The sequence below is a fragment of the Zea mays genome, chromosome 1 (assembly GCF_902167145.1).
Source record: "Zea mays cultivar B73 chromosome 1, Zm-B73-REFERENCE-NAM-5.0, whole genome shotgun sequence".
Classification (NCBI taxonomy): Eukaryota; Viridiplantae; Streptophyta; class Magnoliopsida; order Poales; family Poaceae; genus Zea; species Zea mays.
Genome location: NC_050096.1, coordinates 86,861,384 through 86,877,774, shown reverse-complemented (window position 1 = coordinate 86,877,774; position 16,391 = coordinate 86,861,384). Strand labels below are relative to the sequence as shown.

The following is a 16,391-nucleotide window of genomic DNA, read 5'->3' as shown; positions in this document are numbered from 1 at the left end:
ATGTAGAGAGGGCTTTGGGTGTCATAAAGAAGAGATTTCCAATCCTCAAAGTTGCTACCCTTCACAAAATGGAAAATCAAGCAAAAATACCTATTGTTGTTGCAGTCCTCCATAACTCAACTCGGTCACATAATGATGATGAGAGATGGCTAGAAAATGATCAAGGAAACATCAACCCACAAAGTTTTGTCAGCCTACCCAATAGTGACCATCGAAATGATGAAGGGAATATGGAAGGGAATAACTTAAGAGATATGATAGCTTATCATATGTGGGCAGATTATGAGCAACGTAGAAATCAGTGAATCATTTTTGTAATGGATATTGTGTAATCAATAAATGTCATTTCTGTAATGGATATTTTGTAATGGATATTTTGTGATCAAGTAATTATTGTGTTTTTTTACTATGGCCACAAAAGTAGAAATGATGTTCATAGTTTCTTTTTTTTGCTGGTGATTCTCTATAATAGATATGATGTTCACAAGAGGTTCTCCCAAAATTTTGATGTTATCTAAAGTTGCTCAAAAGAAGGTTTCTCCTAAAGCTTCTACATCAAAGAAGTGTGGAGGTACATGTTATTTAATATAAAAGCTTGTACATGTTATTCTTATTGTGTTTAACTTCAAATGATTAATTGTCCCTCATATTTTTTTTGAAATTTAGGTGGTGTTCAGAGAGCAGCATGGAATTCTGAATTGGAGAAGAGCCTCGTTGATTTGTTGTTTGAGCACAATGTACCTCCATATAGGGCTCAAAATGGCTGGAGTCCAGATGATTGGAACAAAATTGTTACTGAATTCAACAAGAAGCATGAGTATGTCACATTCAACAAGATTCAAATTCAGCAGAAGGAGAGGGAATTGAAAAGGGATTACAAGATGTTGAAAGAGGCTAGAAAGCAAAGTGGTGTTTCCTGGAATGAGAAACGATGCATGATTGTTGCTGATCCACCAATATGGGAAACATCATAAAAGTAAGTTTTTGACTCCAGCTTTATATCTAATTGTGACTCCAGCTTTATAATTGTGAACTTATCATAAAGTAGTTTAGGAACTTACTTTTTTATAATGTTTTATCACTCATTTCCTAGGGCCAAGAAATTTCAAAAGAAGTCTTTCCCTCTCTTTGATGCTCTTGGGAAACTATACGATGGGAACATTGCTCAAGGGACCTAGAACATAACATCTACACAGCTACAACAAGAATGGAACACAATTTCAAATGAAGAAGAACAAGTGAACACCACAAGAATGGATGAGGAAGGTATTATTCAACAACAACCACAAGAAGAGGATTCAAGATTGGAACAAGATGAAGATCCTATAATTGAAATGACTGAACAGAGGGCACATGTAACAACGAGAAGGTCTACTGCATCAACAATCAATCAAGATAAGGAAGCAAAGAGGATGAAGAAGGATTCTTTGGAAGGACTTGTTGGGAGATATCTAGATCTAAAATCAAAACAAGTTGAGGATGAGGTTACACAAATGGCTAAAGGAAAAGAATCTGCTCAAGGTAATGACTTCTCCATCATGAGATGCATTTATGTTCTTAGATCCATGAACGTGACAACAAATGTGAAGATAAAAGCAGCTGAGGTGTTCGACATACCAAACAACAGAGAGACCTTTATCAGTTTTAGTATTGATGAGCCAGAAACTGCCCTCCTATGGTTAAGACGGAAGATGGATAAGCTGAAAGGGAAATGTGCCCTTGGGCCATTTCTAAGCATTTTGGTGATTTAGTATCCAACACAAGTGCCTAAGTGTAAAATGGTGGACAAAGTACAAATCAAGGATAAAGGCATGTTTCTCAGACTTAGTACATTGTTTTAGTGACTAATGTATTGTGTCTAAGTGTTGGAAACAGGAAAAATCCAATTGAAAATGCCTTGGCTCGAGCAGCCAAGTTTCTGCTCAGTCTGGAGCACCGGACTGTCTGGTGGTGCACCGGACAGTGTCCGGTGCGCCAGGCTGGCTCTGGCGAACAGGCCGCTCTCGGGAATTCACCGGCGACGTACGGCTATAATTCACCGGACTGTCCGGTGTGCACCGGACTGTCCGGTGAACCAACGGTCGGCCGGGCCAACGGTCGGCCGCGCAATCTGCGCGGGACACGTGGCCGAGCCAACGGCTAGAAGAAGGCACCGGACTGTCCGGTGTGCACCGGACATGTCCGGTGCGCCAACGGCTCTCAGGCTGCCAACGGTCGACTGCGCCATCTTTGGAAGGAAATCGGGCACCGGACAGTGTCCGGTGTGCACCGGACTGTCCGATGCGCCAGTCGACAGAAGGCAAGATCAGCCTTCCTAGAATGCTCTCAACGGCTCCTAGCTGCCTTGGGGCTATAAAAGGGACCCCTAGGCGCATGGAGGAGAACACCAAGCATTCCTACAACATTCCTAAGCACCAAGACATCGATTCCGCGCCTTTGATTCTTTGCGATAGCAATTAGAGCTCTAGTTGAGTGGTGAACTCATTGAGTTGTGTTGTGAGCTCTCATTGCAACTTGTGTGCGTGGTGTTGCTGTGATTTCTTGTCTTGAGTGCGTTGCTAATCCCTCCCTTGCTTTGTGCTTCTTTGTGAATTTCAAGTGTAAGGGTGAGAGGCTCCAAGTTGTGGAGATTCCTCACAAACGGGATTGAGTAAAGCAAGCAAAACACTGTGGTATTCAAGTGGGTCTTTGGACTGCTTGAGAGGGGTTGATTGCAACCCTCATCCGTTGGGACGCCACAACGTGGAGTAGGCAAGCGTTGGTCTTGGCCGAAACACGGGATAATCACCGTGCCATCTCTGTGATTGATTTCTTGTGGTTATTGTGTTTTGTTGAGATTCCTCTCTAGCCACTTGGCATTTACTGTGCTAACGATTAACCAAGTTTTTGTGGCTTAAGTTTTTCAAGTTTTACAGGATCACCTATTCACCCCCCTCTAGGTGCTCTCAATTGGTATCAGAGCCGTTCTCTTCACAAAGGGACTAACCGCCCGAAGAGATGGATCCTAAGGGGAAGGGTATCGTGATCAACGATAAAGAGAAGGAATCTTTCGTCAACGAGCCGAAGGATGACAAGCCTACCGACTCGGGCTCGGGCCATAGACGAAAAGATGGGAAGAAGAAGAAGACAAGGCGCATCAAGGAAATTGTCTACTACGACGACAGCGATGAGTCTACTTCTTCCCAAAAGGACGATGACCACAACGACTACGAGAGATGGAAACCGGTTAATTCGAACTTTTCTTTTGACTACTCTCGTATTCCTCAAAGTACAAATGCTCATTTATTATCTATTCCACTTGGTAAACCTCCTCATTTTGATGGAGAAGACTACGGATTTTGGAGTCACAAAATGCGTAGTCACTTGTTCTCTCTCCATCCTAGTATATGGGAGATTGTAGAGAGTGGAATGCACTTTGATAGTACGGATAGTCCCATGTTCATTAATGAGCAAATTCGTAAGAATGCACAAGCTACTACTGTTCTTCTAGCTTCATTGTGCAGGGATGAATACCACAAAGTGAACGACTTGGATAACGCCAAGCAAATATGGGACACCCTCAAGATTTCTCATGAGGGGAACGATGTCACCTTGCTCACCAAGATGGAGTTGGTGGAGGGAGAGCTTGGACGATTCGCTATGATAAGGGGCGAGGAGCCAACCCAAACATACAACCGGCTCAAGACCCTTATCAACAAAATAAGGAGCTACGGAAGCACGCGATGGACGGACCACGACGTCGTCCGACTAATGCTAAGGTCCTTTACCGTTCTTGATCCTCATTTGGTGAATAATATTCGTGAGAATCCCAGGTACACCAAAATGTCGCCCGAAGAAGTCCTTGGAAAATTCGTAAGTGGGCGAATGATGATCAAGGAGGCGAGGTACGTGGACGACGCGTTGAACGGTCCAATCCATGAGCCTCAACCCATTGCTCTCAAGGCAACAAGGAGCAAGGAGGCGTTACCTAGCAAGGTAGCGCAAGTTGAGGCAGCAGGGCTAAACGATGAAGAAATGGCCCTCATCATCAAGCGCTTCAAGACGACGCTTAAGGGTCACAAGGGACAACCAAGCAAGACCAAAGCCAAGGGGAAGCGCTCATGCTTCAAATGCGGTAAGATTGGTCATTTTATTGCTAACTGTCCCGATAATGAAAGTGACCAGGAACATGGGAGCAAGAGGGAAAAGAAGAAAAATTACAAGAAGGCCAAGGGCGAGGCACATCTAGGAAAGGAGTGGGATTCAGATTGCTCCTCCTCTGACTCCGACAATGAAGGACTCGCCGCCACCGCCTTCAACAAGTCATCCCTCTTCCCCAACGAGCGTCACACATGTCTTATGGCAAGGGAGAAGAAGGTATGTACTCGAGACTCTACTTATGCTTCTTCAAGTGAGGACGAATCTAGTGATGAGGATGAAATAGATTATTCATGTTTATTTAAGGGCCTAGATAGAACCAAGGTAGATAAAATTAATGAATTGATTGATGCCTTGAATGATAAGAATAGGCTTTTAGAAAAACAAGAAGATTTGTTGTATGAAGAACATGACAAACTTGTAGAAGCACAAAAATCTCATGCTTTAGAAGTTAAAAGAAATGAAATGCTTTCTTGTGAATTATCTTCTTGCCATGAGACAATTTCTAGCTTAAGGAGCATTAATGATGATTTGAATGCTAAGATAGAAATAGCTAGTAAATCAACAACTTGTGTAGAAAATGTTGTTATCTGCAATAGATGTAAAGATTTTGATATTGATGCTTGTAGTGAACACATAGCTTCTATTGCAAAGTTAAATGATGAAATGGCTAGTCTTAATGCCCAACTTAAGGCTAGCAAAAGTGATTTTGATAAACTAAAATTTGCTAGGGATGCCTACACGATTGGTAGACACCCCTCAATTAAGGATGGGCTTGGCTTCAAGAGGGAAGCCAAGAACTTAACAAGCCATAAGGCTCCCATCTCCGCCAAGGAGAAAGGGAAGGCCCCTATGGCAAGTAGTACTAAAAAGAACCATGCTTTTATGTACAATGATAAAAGACAATCTCATAGGAGTTGTAATGCTTTTGATTCACATACCTATGATTCTTATGCTATGTTTGCTCCCAGTTCTTCCTATATGCATAGTAGAGATATGCCTAGGAAAAATATTCATCATGTGCCTAGAAAGAATATTGTTCATGTTCCTAGGAAAGTTATGAATGGACCCTCTACAATTTATCATGCTTTAAATGCTTCCTTTGCTATTTGTAGAAGGGATATGAAGATAGTTGCTAGGAAATTAGGGGCAAAATGTAAGGGTTATAAAACCTGCATTTGGGTCCCTAAGGAAATTGTGACTAACCTTGTAGGACCCAACAAGAGTTGGGTACCTAAGACCCAAGCCTAAATTTGCCTTGCAGGTTTATGCATCCGGAGGTTCAAGCTGGATTATCGACAGCGGATGCACAAACCATATGACGGGGGAAAAGAAGATGTTCACCTCCTACGTCAAGAATAAGGATTCCCAAGATTCAATCGTATTCGGTGATGGGAACCAAGGCAAGGTGAAAGGTTTAGGCAAGATTGCAATATCAAATGAGCACTCTATCTCTAATGTGTTTTTAGTTGAGTCTCTTGGATATAATTTACTATCTGTCAGTCAATTATGTAATATGGGATATAATTGTCTATTTACAAATGTAGATGTGTCTGTCTTTAGAAGATATGATGGTTCACTAGCTTTTAAGGGTGTACTAGACGGCAAACTTTATTTAGTTGATTTTGCAAAAGAGGAGGCCGGTCTAGATGCATGCTTAATTGCTAAGACTAGCATGGGATGGCTGTGGCATCGCCGCTTAGCACATGTGGGGATGAAGAACCTTCACAAGCTTCTAAAGGGAGAACACGTGATAGGTTTGACTAACGTGCAATTCGAAAAAGATAGACCTTGTGCAGCTTGTCAAGCAGGTAAACAAGTGGGAGGAGCACATCACAGCAAGAATGTGATGACCACTTCAAGACCTCTGGAGCTGCTGCATATGGACCTCTTCGGACCCGTCACCTATCTGAGCATAGGAGGAAGTAAGTATGGTCTAGTTATTGTTGATGACTTTTCCCGCTTCACTTGGGTGTTCTTTTTGCAGGATAAGTCTGAAACCCAAGGGACCCTCAAGCGCTTCCTAAGGAGAGCTCAAAATGAGTTTGAGCTCAAGGTGAAGAAGATAAGAAGCGACAACGGGTCCGAATTCAAGAATCTTCAAGTGGAGGAGTTCCTTGAGGAGGAGGGGATCAAGCACGAGTTCTCCGCTCCCTACACACCTCAGCAAAATGGTGTGGTAGAGAGGAAGAACAGGACGCTCATTGATATGGCGAGGACTATGCTTGGAGAGTTCAAGACCCCCGAGCGTTTTTGGTCGGAAGCCGTGAACACGGCTTGCCACGCCATCAACAGGGTCTATCTTCACCGCCTCCTCAAGAAGACGTCATATGAGCTGCTAACTGGTAACAAACCCAATGTGTCTTATTTTCGTGTATTTGGGAGCAAGTGTTATATTCTTATGAAGAAAGGTAGACCTTCTAAATTTGCTCCCAAAGCTGTAGAAGGATTTTTATTAGGTAATGATTCAAATACAAAGGCGTATAGGGTCTTCAACAAATCATCGGGTTTGGTTGAAGTCTCTAGCGACGTTGTATTTGATGAGACTAATGGCTCTCCAAGAGAGCAAGTTGTTGATCTTGATGATGTAGATGAAGAAGACGTTCCAACGGCCGCGATACGCACCATGGCGATTGGAGATGTACGGCCTCAGGAACAATTGGAGCAAGATCAACCGTCTTCCTCAACAATGGTGCATCCCCCAACCCAAGATGACGAACAGGTACCTCAAGTGGAGGCGCATGATCAAGGGGGAGCACAAGATGTTCAAGTTGAAGAGGAAGAAGCACCTCAGGCACCTCCAACCCAAGTTCGAGCGACGATCCAAAGGGATCATCCCGTCGACCAAATATTGGGTGATATTAGCAAGGGAGTAACTACTCGTTCAAGATTAGTTAATTTCTGTGAGCATTACTCCTTTGTCTCTTCTATTGAGCCTTTCAGGGTAGAAGAGGCCCTGCTAGATCCGGACTGGGTGTTGGCCATGCAGGAGGAACTCAACAATTTCAAGCGCAATGAAGTTTGGACACTGGTGCCTCGTCCCAAGCAAAATGTTGTGGGAACCAAATGGGTGTTTCGCAACAAACAGGACGAGCACGGGGTGGTGACAAGGAACAAGGCTCGACTTGTGGCAAAAGGTTATGCCCAAGTCGCAGGTTTGGACTTTGAGGAGACATTCGCTCCTGTGGCTAGGCTAGAATCAATTCGTATTTTGCTAGCATATGCCGCTCACCATTCTTTCAGGTTGTACCAAATGGATGTGAAGAGCGCTTTCCTCAACGGGCCGATCAAAGAGGAGGTGTACGTGGAGCAACCCCCTGGCTTCGAGGATGAACGGTACCCCGACCACGTGTGTAAGCTCTCTAAGGCGCTCTATGGACTTAAGCAAGCCCCAAAAGCATGGTATGAATGCCTTAGAGACTTTTTAATTGCTAATGCTTTCAAGGTTGGGAAAGCCGATCCAACTCTTTTTACTAAGACTTGCGATGGTGATCTTTTTGTGTGCCAAATTTATGTCGATGACATAATATTTGGTTCTACTAACCAAAAGTCTTGTGAAGAGTTTAGCAGGGTGATGACACAGAAATTCGAGATGTCGATGATGGGCGAGTTGAACTACTTCCTTGGGTTCCAAGTGAAGCAACTCAAGGACGGCACCTTCATCTCTCAAACGAAGTACACACAAGATTTGCTAAAGCAGTTTGGGATGAAGGACGCCAAGCCCGCAAAGACGCCGATGGGAACTGACGGACACACCGACCTCAACAAAGGAGGTAAGTCCGTTGATCAAAAAGCATACCGGTCCATGATCGGTTCTTTGCTTTATTTATGTGCTAGTAGACCGGATATTATGCTTAGCGTATGCATGTGTGCTAGATTTCAATCCGATCCTAAGGAGTGTCACTTAGTGGCTGTGAAGGGAATTCTTAGATATTTAGTCACTACGCCTTGCTTCGGGATCTGGTATCCAAAGGGGTCTAATTTTGACTTGATTGGATATTCAGATTCCGACTATGCTGGATGTAAGGTCGATAGGAAGAGTACATCGGGGACGTGCCAATTCTTAGGAAGGTCCCTGGTGTCGTGGAACTCTAAGAAACAAACTTCCGTTGCCCTATCCACCGCTGAGGCCGAGTATGTTGCCGCCGGACAGTGTTGCACGCAACTACTTTGGATGAGGCAAACCCTCCGGGACTTTGGCTACAATCTGAGCAAAGTCCCACTCCTATGTGACAATGAGAGTGCTATCCGAATAGCGGAAAATCCTGTTGAGCACAGCCGCACAAAGCACATTGACATCCGGCATCACTTTTTGAGAGACCACCAGCAAAAGGGAGATATCGAAGTGTTTCATGTTAGCTCCGAGAACCAGCTAGCCGATATCTTCACTAAGCCTTTAGATGAAAAGACCTTTTGCAGGTTGCGTAGTGAGCTAAATGTCCTAGATTCGCGGAACTTGGATTGATAGCATACATGTATTTATGCCTTTGATCATGTTCCTTATGCATTTTGTTGCTTACTATGGTGCTCAAGTTGTACAATCACTTCCCGGACCTCACAAGTCCTTGTGCAAGTGATGCACATATTTAGGGGGAGTTGTGCTACAACTTGACCCTTTGAGACTAACTGTTTGCTTGAGTTTGCTTGATTTAGTCTCAAAGGAGGTTTGAAAGGTAAAAGGTGGACTTGGACCATGAAAGACTTCCACTGCACTCCGATGAGAGGGTAACTTAATCCAAGTTCATCACATGTACTCTTATTGCCTTTGTGTTCTTATCTGGAGATTTTGGTGAGGCAATAAGGTTTAAGGGCCAAGATTGATCCCGTTTTGGTGCTTGATGCCAAAGGGGGAGAAAATAAAGGCCAAAACAATAGATGGATCAGCTACCACTTGAGAATTTTTGAAAATAGTAGATTAGAGCTTTTGGTTTGTCAAAACTCTTTCATTGTCTCTTATGTCAAAAGTTGGCCTCTTGTGGGGAGAAGTGTCGATTATGGGAAAAAGGGGGAGTTTTTGAAATCCTTGATCAAATTTCTTTGGAAAACCTCTCTTTAAGTCTCTACAAGTGGATTTGACTTAGAGATAGGAATTTGAGTTTGATTTGCAAAAACAAACCAAGTGGTGGCATAGAGTGATCCATATATGTCAAATTTGAATCAAAACAATTTTGAGTTCTTAGTTGAATTGATTTTGTACTTGTTCTACTTGCTTTATGTTGTGTTGGCATAAATCACCAAAAAGGGGGAGATTGAAAGGGAAATGTGCCCTTGGGCCATTTCTAAGCATTTTGGTGATTTAGTGTCCAACACAAGTGCCTAAGTGTAAAATGGTGGACAAAGTACAAATCAAGGATAAAGGTATGTTTCTCAGACTTAGTACATTGTTTTAGTGACTAATGTATTGTGTCTAAGTGTTGGAAACAGGAAAAATCCAATTGAAAACGCCTTGGCTCGAGCAGCCAAGTTTCTGCTCAGTCTGGAGCACCGGACTGTCCGGTGGTGCACCAGACAGTGTCCGGTGCGCCAGGCTGGCTCTGGCGAACAGGCCGCTCTCGGGAATTCACCGGCGACGTACGGCTATAATTCACTGGACTGTCCGGTGTGCACCGGACTGTCCGGTGAACCAACGGTCGGCCGCGCAATCTGTGCGGGACACGTGGCCGAGCCAACAGCTAGAAGAAGGCACCGGACTGTTCGGTGTGCACCGGACATGTCCGGTGCGCCAACGGCTCTCAGGCTGCCAACGGTCGACTGCGCCATCTTTGGAAGGAAATCGGGCACCGGACAGTGTCCGGTGTGCACCGGACTGTCCGGTGGGCCAGTCGACAGAAGGCAAGATCAACCTTCCTAGAATGCTCTCAACGGCTCCTAGCTGCCTTGGGGCTATAAAAGGGACCCCTAGGCGCATGGAGGAGAACACCAAGCATTCCTACAACATTCCTAAGCACCAAGACATCGATTCCGCGCCTTTGATTCTTTGCGATAGCAATTAGAGCTCTAGTTGAGTGGTGAACTCATTGAGTTGTGTTGTGAGCTCTCATTGCAACTTGTGTGCGTGGTGTTGCTGTGATTTCTTGTCTTGAGTGCGTTGCTAATCCCTCCCTTGCTCTGTGCTTCTTTGTGAATTTCAAGTGTAAGGGTGAGAGGCTCCAAGTTGTGGAGATTCCTCACAAACGGGATTGAGTAAAGCAAGCAAAACACCGTGGTATTCAAATGGGTCTTTGGACTGCTTGAGAGGGGTTGATTGCAACCCTCGTCCGTTGGGACGCCACAACGTGGAGTAGGCAAGCGTTGGTCTTGGCCGAACCACGGGATAACCACCGTGCCATCTCTGTGATTGATTTCTTGTGGTTATTGTGTTTTGTTGAGATTCCTCTCTAGCCACTTGGCATTTACTGTGCTAACGATTAACCAAGTTTTTGTGGCTTAAGTTTTTCAAGTTTTACAGGATCACCTATTCACCCCCCTCTAGGTGCTCTCATAAGCTCTAAGGTAAGTATAGTCAAAAAAATTTCAAAACTAAAAATCTTTGAGTTTTTAAAAATGAAATCATTAGTTTTACTATTGTCATTGTCTCCTTGTGGGCATGCTGAACAAATCCATGTCATTTAGGCCAATGGAGTTCATGTGTGATAAAGGCTCCCAAGATGCTCTTGTTTCATTGCTGTGTAACTGTCTTGAAGTATGTTTATAGCACAAACACCTAATTCTCTTGTGCTATGCGGCAATAATATAATGCAATCGTCCAACTTCTTCTGTTGTGCAAAATAGTTGATTTTCTTTTCCCAATCATGCAGGGTGAGGTAGTGTAGCTGCCTGAGTAGTAGTTATCTTTGGGCTTCAGTAGTTTGATTAACATTATTGCTTCTCTGTCATGTTTTGCAGTTTGGACTTCTGTAGCACCGTTGGTCTGAATCTGAAAATCTACATCGTGCTAGTTGCTAGTTGACGCATTGAACTATGTTGATTTGTGCTCCAGGATCAATGGTGTTCTACGATCTAAGGATAAAGAAACTATGTTGATTTGTGCTCCAGGATCATTGGATGTTATGTTGACTTGTGTTTTTTTAATCTGGATTAAAAATGTGTTCAATCTGAATGAAAAAATATGTATCACGTGACATGCATGCTTAAATTTCTGAAGAGATACAGTGACATGTTCTATACTTAAACTTTGTTGGTTTTATTGGCTTTTGTTGGTTTTCAATTGGGATTTAATCCACATGGAATGAACGAACAAACATAGTTGATTGGGTTTTAGGATATAATCCATATGAAACAAACGAACAAAGATTGGTGCATTGAGTTTAGGGATTTAATCCCACAAGGGATTGGGTGAAAGACTTGATTCACCCAATCCATATGTGGAGAAAAACCAGACTAGGAAAAAATCTCAAACTATCAAACAAAGCCTAACGTTGCACGTTGGTGCAGCGCGTCAAGATCCTGAGGGTGTGGCGTCCGGGCTGGTGTACCTGTACGAGGAGTGTGGAGCAGGTGGTGGTACACTGCGAAGTTAAGGCAAGCAACGTCCTTATCGGTAGGGAGGAAGCCAGAATAAAGTTTAGGAAGGATTCAACTGAACTGCTGCAGTATAAAAATATCTTCTACATTATATTGTGTACATTTTTTATTGTGGAAAGCTTTTGTAGGGTTCCATTGGTTCGGAAGCAGTAGATGGCTCAAACAACGCCCACCCCACCGCTAGATCCATCCCTTCTTGGTGCGGACATGTGCCCGCGGCTCGGCGACTTCAGCCTAGCGTGCCTCTAGGAGCACGACGCCGACCAACACGACGTCCGTCGAGACCGATACATGGCGCCGAAGCTCGCCATGACAGTAAGAAAAATTGCTATTTTATCACTTTCAGTTTATGTTATCTGCTATTATATCATTCTGTGTCTATAAGTTGTAGAATCATCTGTATTTATGATTTATAGGTTCAATTGTAAACTAAAGAAACCATAACTGAGAGTGATAAAAATAGCAAGCGTCTCTGAAAGCCAAGGCTAGCAGGGCGACTGACGTGTTCGCGTTGGGCGTCCTGCTCCTCGAGGCTACCGCCCCATCGACCCCGTCACCAGCGACAGCCTCCTGCGTATGGTCCGGTACGGCGGTACCACTACCACGGCGTGGACGAGAGGCTCGACGGCTCCTACGACCACGAGGCGGCCAAGCTGGTGCTGTGGCTGGGCCTCATGTGCAGCCAGTCGCGACCGGAAGCGAGGCCCAGCATGCGCGCGACAGGTGTGCCAATACCTGGACGGCGAGCTGGAGATGCAGGAGGAGGTCGTCCTCGCACTACTACAGGGATCCTCTGTACATGCGGTCCGGTTAGCCTCTACACAGGCGGTTCCAGGAACCGCTTGTGGTGCACCGCCTGTGATGTAAAACAACATCACAGGCGGTCAATCAAAAACCGCCTGTGATAGACACACATCACAGGCGGTCCGGTTTAAAAGAACCGCCTGTGTTAGCACACATCACAAGCGGTTTTAATTATAAGTCCGACTATATTTCAATATTTTCCAGATTCATATACAGAAGCAGATTCATATTTTCCAGATTCATATACAGAAACAGAATTAATAACAGATTCAAACACAGATTCAAACACATATATATCCATACACATATTCATCATACAAAGATTCCATACACAGATTCAAACAAGTTCTATAGCAGGTTCCATACACAGATTCATCCACATATATATCAAGTTCCATCATACACAGATTTATACACATCAAGTTGCATAACAACTCAACATCTCAAAGTTCCATAGCAGACAACTAAACATCTAAAGTTCCTAACTAAAGACCTAAACACTGTGTGATATTGTGTACAAACTTAGTTCTGGGAATTTTTGCAAATTTCCATTTACATAGTAGAATAGCCCTTGTTGATGAAGAACTTCACGGCGCATAAAGTAAAGCAAGTCTCTTACAACCTTAGCCACGCCGGTGGAAACCATATCTCTTTCTAACCATTCAGCATTGATCTTGGATTTAGGAACCTGCAATGAAAGCAAAAAGCAATCGGTGCTAAGAGTAATGTGATGAGCAACAATATAACATAAAAATTGCAACATAGACAATGATAGCGAACTTACATCCTCACGATTGACCATGTAATGGAAGGTGACACGACACCATTCGCATACATAATAACCGCACAGGACAGTACCCGGAGGTTGTTTGTCACCATATGGAAATAATGATATTGACAAATTAGGCTTGTCCTCTGGATGTTCGCCGCCAAGATCTTTCCAATAAAAACGGTATGCACTGCATATAAGAATAGCATTGTGAGATTAAGAATACATTTGTTAAGTTGTAATAAGTACAAGTGCGCAATAATAATCATACTTCTCTAAAATCTTCAAGAAGTCATTATACGTAGCCTTTTCCATTCTCAGTGAGTCGAAGACCATGACTTTACCATCCTTTGGCCAGATCATGATACAAATGTAGTGGTCACTATATAGACATAGACGAAAACACATGTTAATATCACGATTGCCATAATTTATAGTTCAAAATTAAACCATGTCGATAACTTACTTAAAGTGGTGCGGAGCTATTATTAAGTCCTTTCCATGTTGTACATGATTATACATGGCTCGTCCAATGTATGCCGCCATTACCTTCATTTTCTTTCTCTGATTCTGTTTGACGGCTTTCTCAAATTCAGCATCGTCCAAGTCTTTGTATTCTTCTCCTTGCCTCCGAGCAACTACTTTGTAGCGAGCTTGGGATATCATCAACGGGTCAAGAAACCCTGTCTTAAGTTGTTTCTTCTTATCATCCATGTATTGCATCCTACGTGTAATAGTGTTAATCGTTAGACTCTCGTTTATGTGTGCGTGTACAAAACTAACAAATATGAAAGTTTAGAGGTACTTACAAGCAAAAGAGGGTTACGTAGTTGGTTTCCATCCTTTGTCGGTGGTACAACGACTAGAGATCGTCAAAGAATAAATGCCGCACATGATCTATATGATCATTGCTCCAAAATGCATCTTCTGGCACAACAAATGTTAATTCCTCGAGTTTGTATTTGTTGCTAGCCACCATGTACCACTCATGCATTCTAATCTCCGGAGTCGACAACTTAGAAAGTTGCACCGTCGTTAAGAACGGCCTCCCATTCACAAATTTAGGAGGAACATCCTCCTTCTTGTATACCGAGATATTGGTTTTAAGACGTAATGATTCTCGAGTATGAATCATTCCATCTTCTTCCCATACTTCGAAATTGTCTATTTGGGTCGACCGTGTGCCTACTCCATGAGATGCTGATACCGCTTTTGATTGATTAGTCATAACTCTCTGCAATTTATGCAGGTAGCGTGCCACTGATTCTGACGGTTTCTTGACATCGTCAGTGGCGATTCGCTTATGAATTTTCTTTGAAATAGTTGACCCTTCAACATTGGTGCCAACCTTTGGTTCCTTTTTGATGTTGACGTCGACATTCTGAGGAACAATTTTGTCTATGTCCCCCTCGTCGAGTTCCTTCGCAAGAGGCGATATGATTGTTTCAACGATTTTTTTGGAGGTCGGTGTCATATTTTCCTGCACCATGGGGTGTGGAATGATCGAACTAGCTTTTTGTTGCATTGGTGTTGAATTCGGCTCATCACCAAACTTGATGTCGCGTCGATGCCAAAGGACCAACTCGTTCATTGCCTCCTGCAAAGTTATGATCCCCTCAACTGGAAAATCTATCTCCCAATCTTCACAACCACTGTCTGTGATTTCTAGAACTTGGACCACAGCATAGTGTGGCGGGACAGGATTGTCCTTGTAGTTAACAAGTCCTGGTTTTACCATACCAGTAGCAGCTTGCTTTGTTTTTGTCCCAGATCGATTGATTGGAATATGAAGAAAGCAAGGCTTGTCCTCAACAATATCGTCTACAGGGTACTTGGTCAAGTCTTGCACAGATCCAACGCTGCTAGGGACTATAGGTGGACTCATGTGGCTTGGCTTGAGTTCAAATGATATGCATTCTGTTTTCTTCATTTTGTTCATCACGTCATTAATAGCCTTTTGTACCCTTTCATCAATAGTCTCTTCAAGGGTCCTTTTTGACTTCTCGTGTTTCCTATATGACGACGCATACTCTAGAAACGCCTCTCTCCAGGAAATCTTAGAAGAGATTCCCCGAGCCCGTCCAGTGTGTTCAGGATTGCCTAGTGCTGTAGTTAGTATGTCATTCTCCCTCCTAGGCTTAAATTCTCCTTTTTTTCCCTTATCTGCATATTCTTGAATTTTTGTCGAAACTTCGCCTACCAATTCTGGATGCAAAAGTTTGCCGTCCTCACTCAAACCTGCCCAACCTAAGATCCAACGAATAGCTCTCTCATCGATATCTTTTAATATTGGGTCCAAAGTGCCGTTAGTTATAGCTTCCTCGATAATCCTGTTCCACTGCACAACTTTATGGTGATATCCGCTTGACCCCAGGCGATGGGGGTGTTTGTTCATCTTCGCTCTCTGAGAATTAGTTTCGCCCAGTTCTTTGGCCTTCAGTTCGGTCTTCTGACGAACAAATTCCTCCCACTGAGCTTGAGTGATTTCCCCATTTTCTTTGGCGGAGGAACCTTATTCTTCTTAACAAAGTCCCTATTCATCTCGGCCTTCCACCCACGAAACATCTTGGCCATAGCAGAGAGCATCAACTTCCTTACTGCATCCTCTGTGCCTTTTGGGAACTTGAATGACTCAGACAACTTAGCCCATAGCTTGTTGCGGGTGTCTTCATCTAAATCCTTCCATTTTTGAAGTGTGATTGGCACTATATCTCTAACAGTAGACCCGCAGGAATTTCGAAACTTTGTAACCACGTCAAGTGGTTCTTCATGAAACCCCTCTGCATTTAGTTTTGTTACGTACATAACTGCACCTTCTTTCATCTGATTTGGACCTTGTCGCCCTCGTTTCCGCTTATGTGAAACGGATGATTCAGGCATCGGAGCATCCTCCGTGTTTCGTGTAGAAGATGCATCCTCTTTCTTCTCTTCATTTGAAATCTATATAGTGAAAAAATTAATGGCCTTTCATATATGAACATTATTTTACAATATAGTCGGCATATTTCTATTTACCTCTTCATCGTTGGGAATATAGTCGGCATCAAGCTCATCTGATGTTTTTTTCTTCCTTGGAGGTATAGGAGTACAAGGATTGTCGTCACTAGAACTATCCTCCCCGCTCCCTTCACCGGAGCTGCTCGTTGTCTGCCATTCA

General features: G+C 43.5%; 1 pseudogene; it reads left to right on the top strand.

Annotated features, from left to right (window-relative positions):
- The first annotated feature begins 477 nt into the window (after positions 1-477).
- Positions 478-11,657, top strand: LOC109941338 (uncharacterized; annotated as a pseudogene).
- The last annotated feature ends 4,734 nt before the right edge of the window (positions 11,658-16,391 follow it).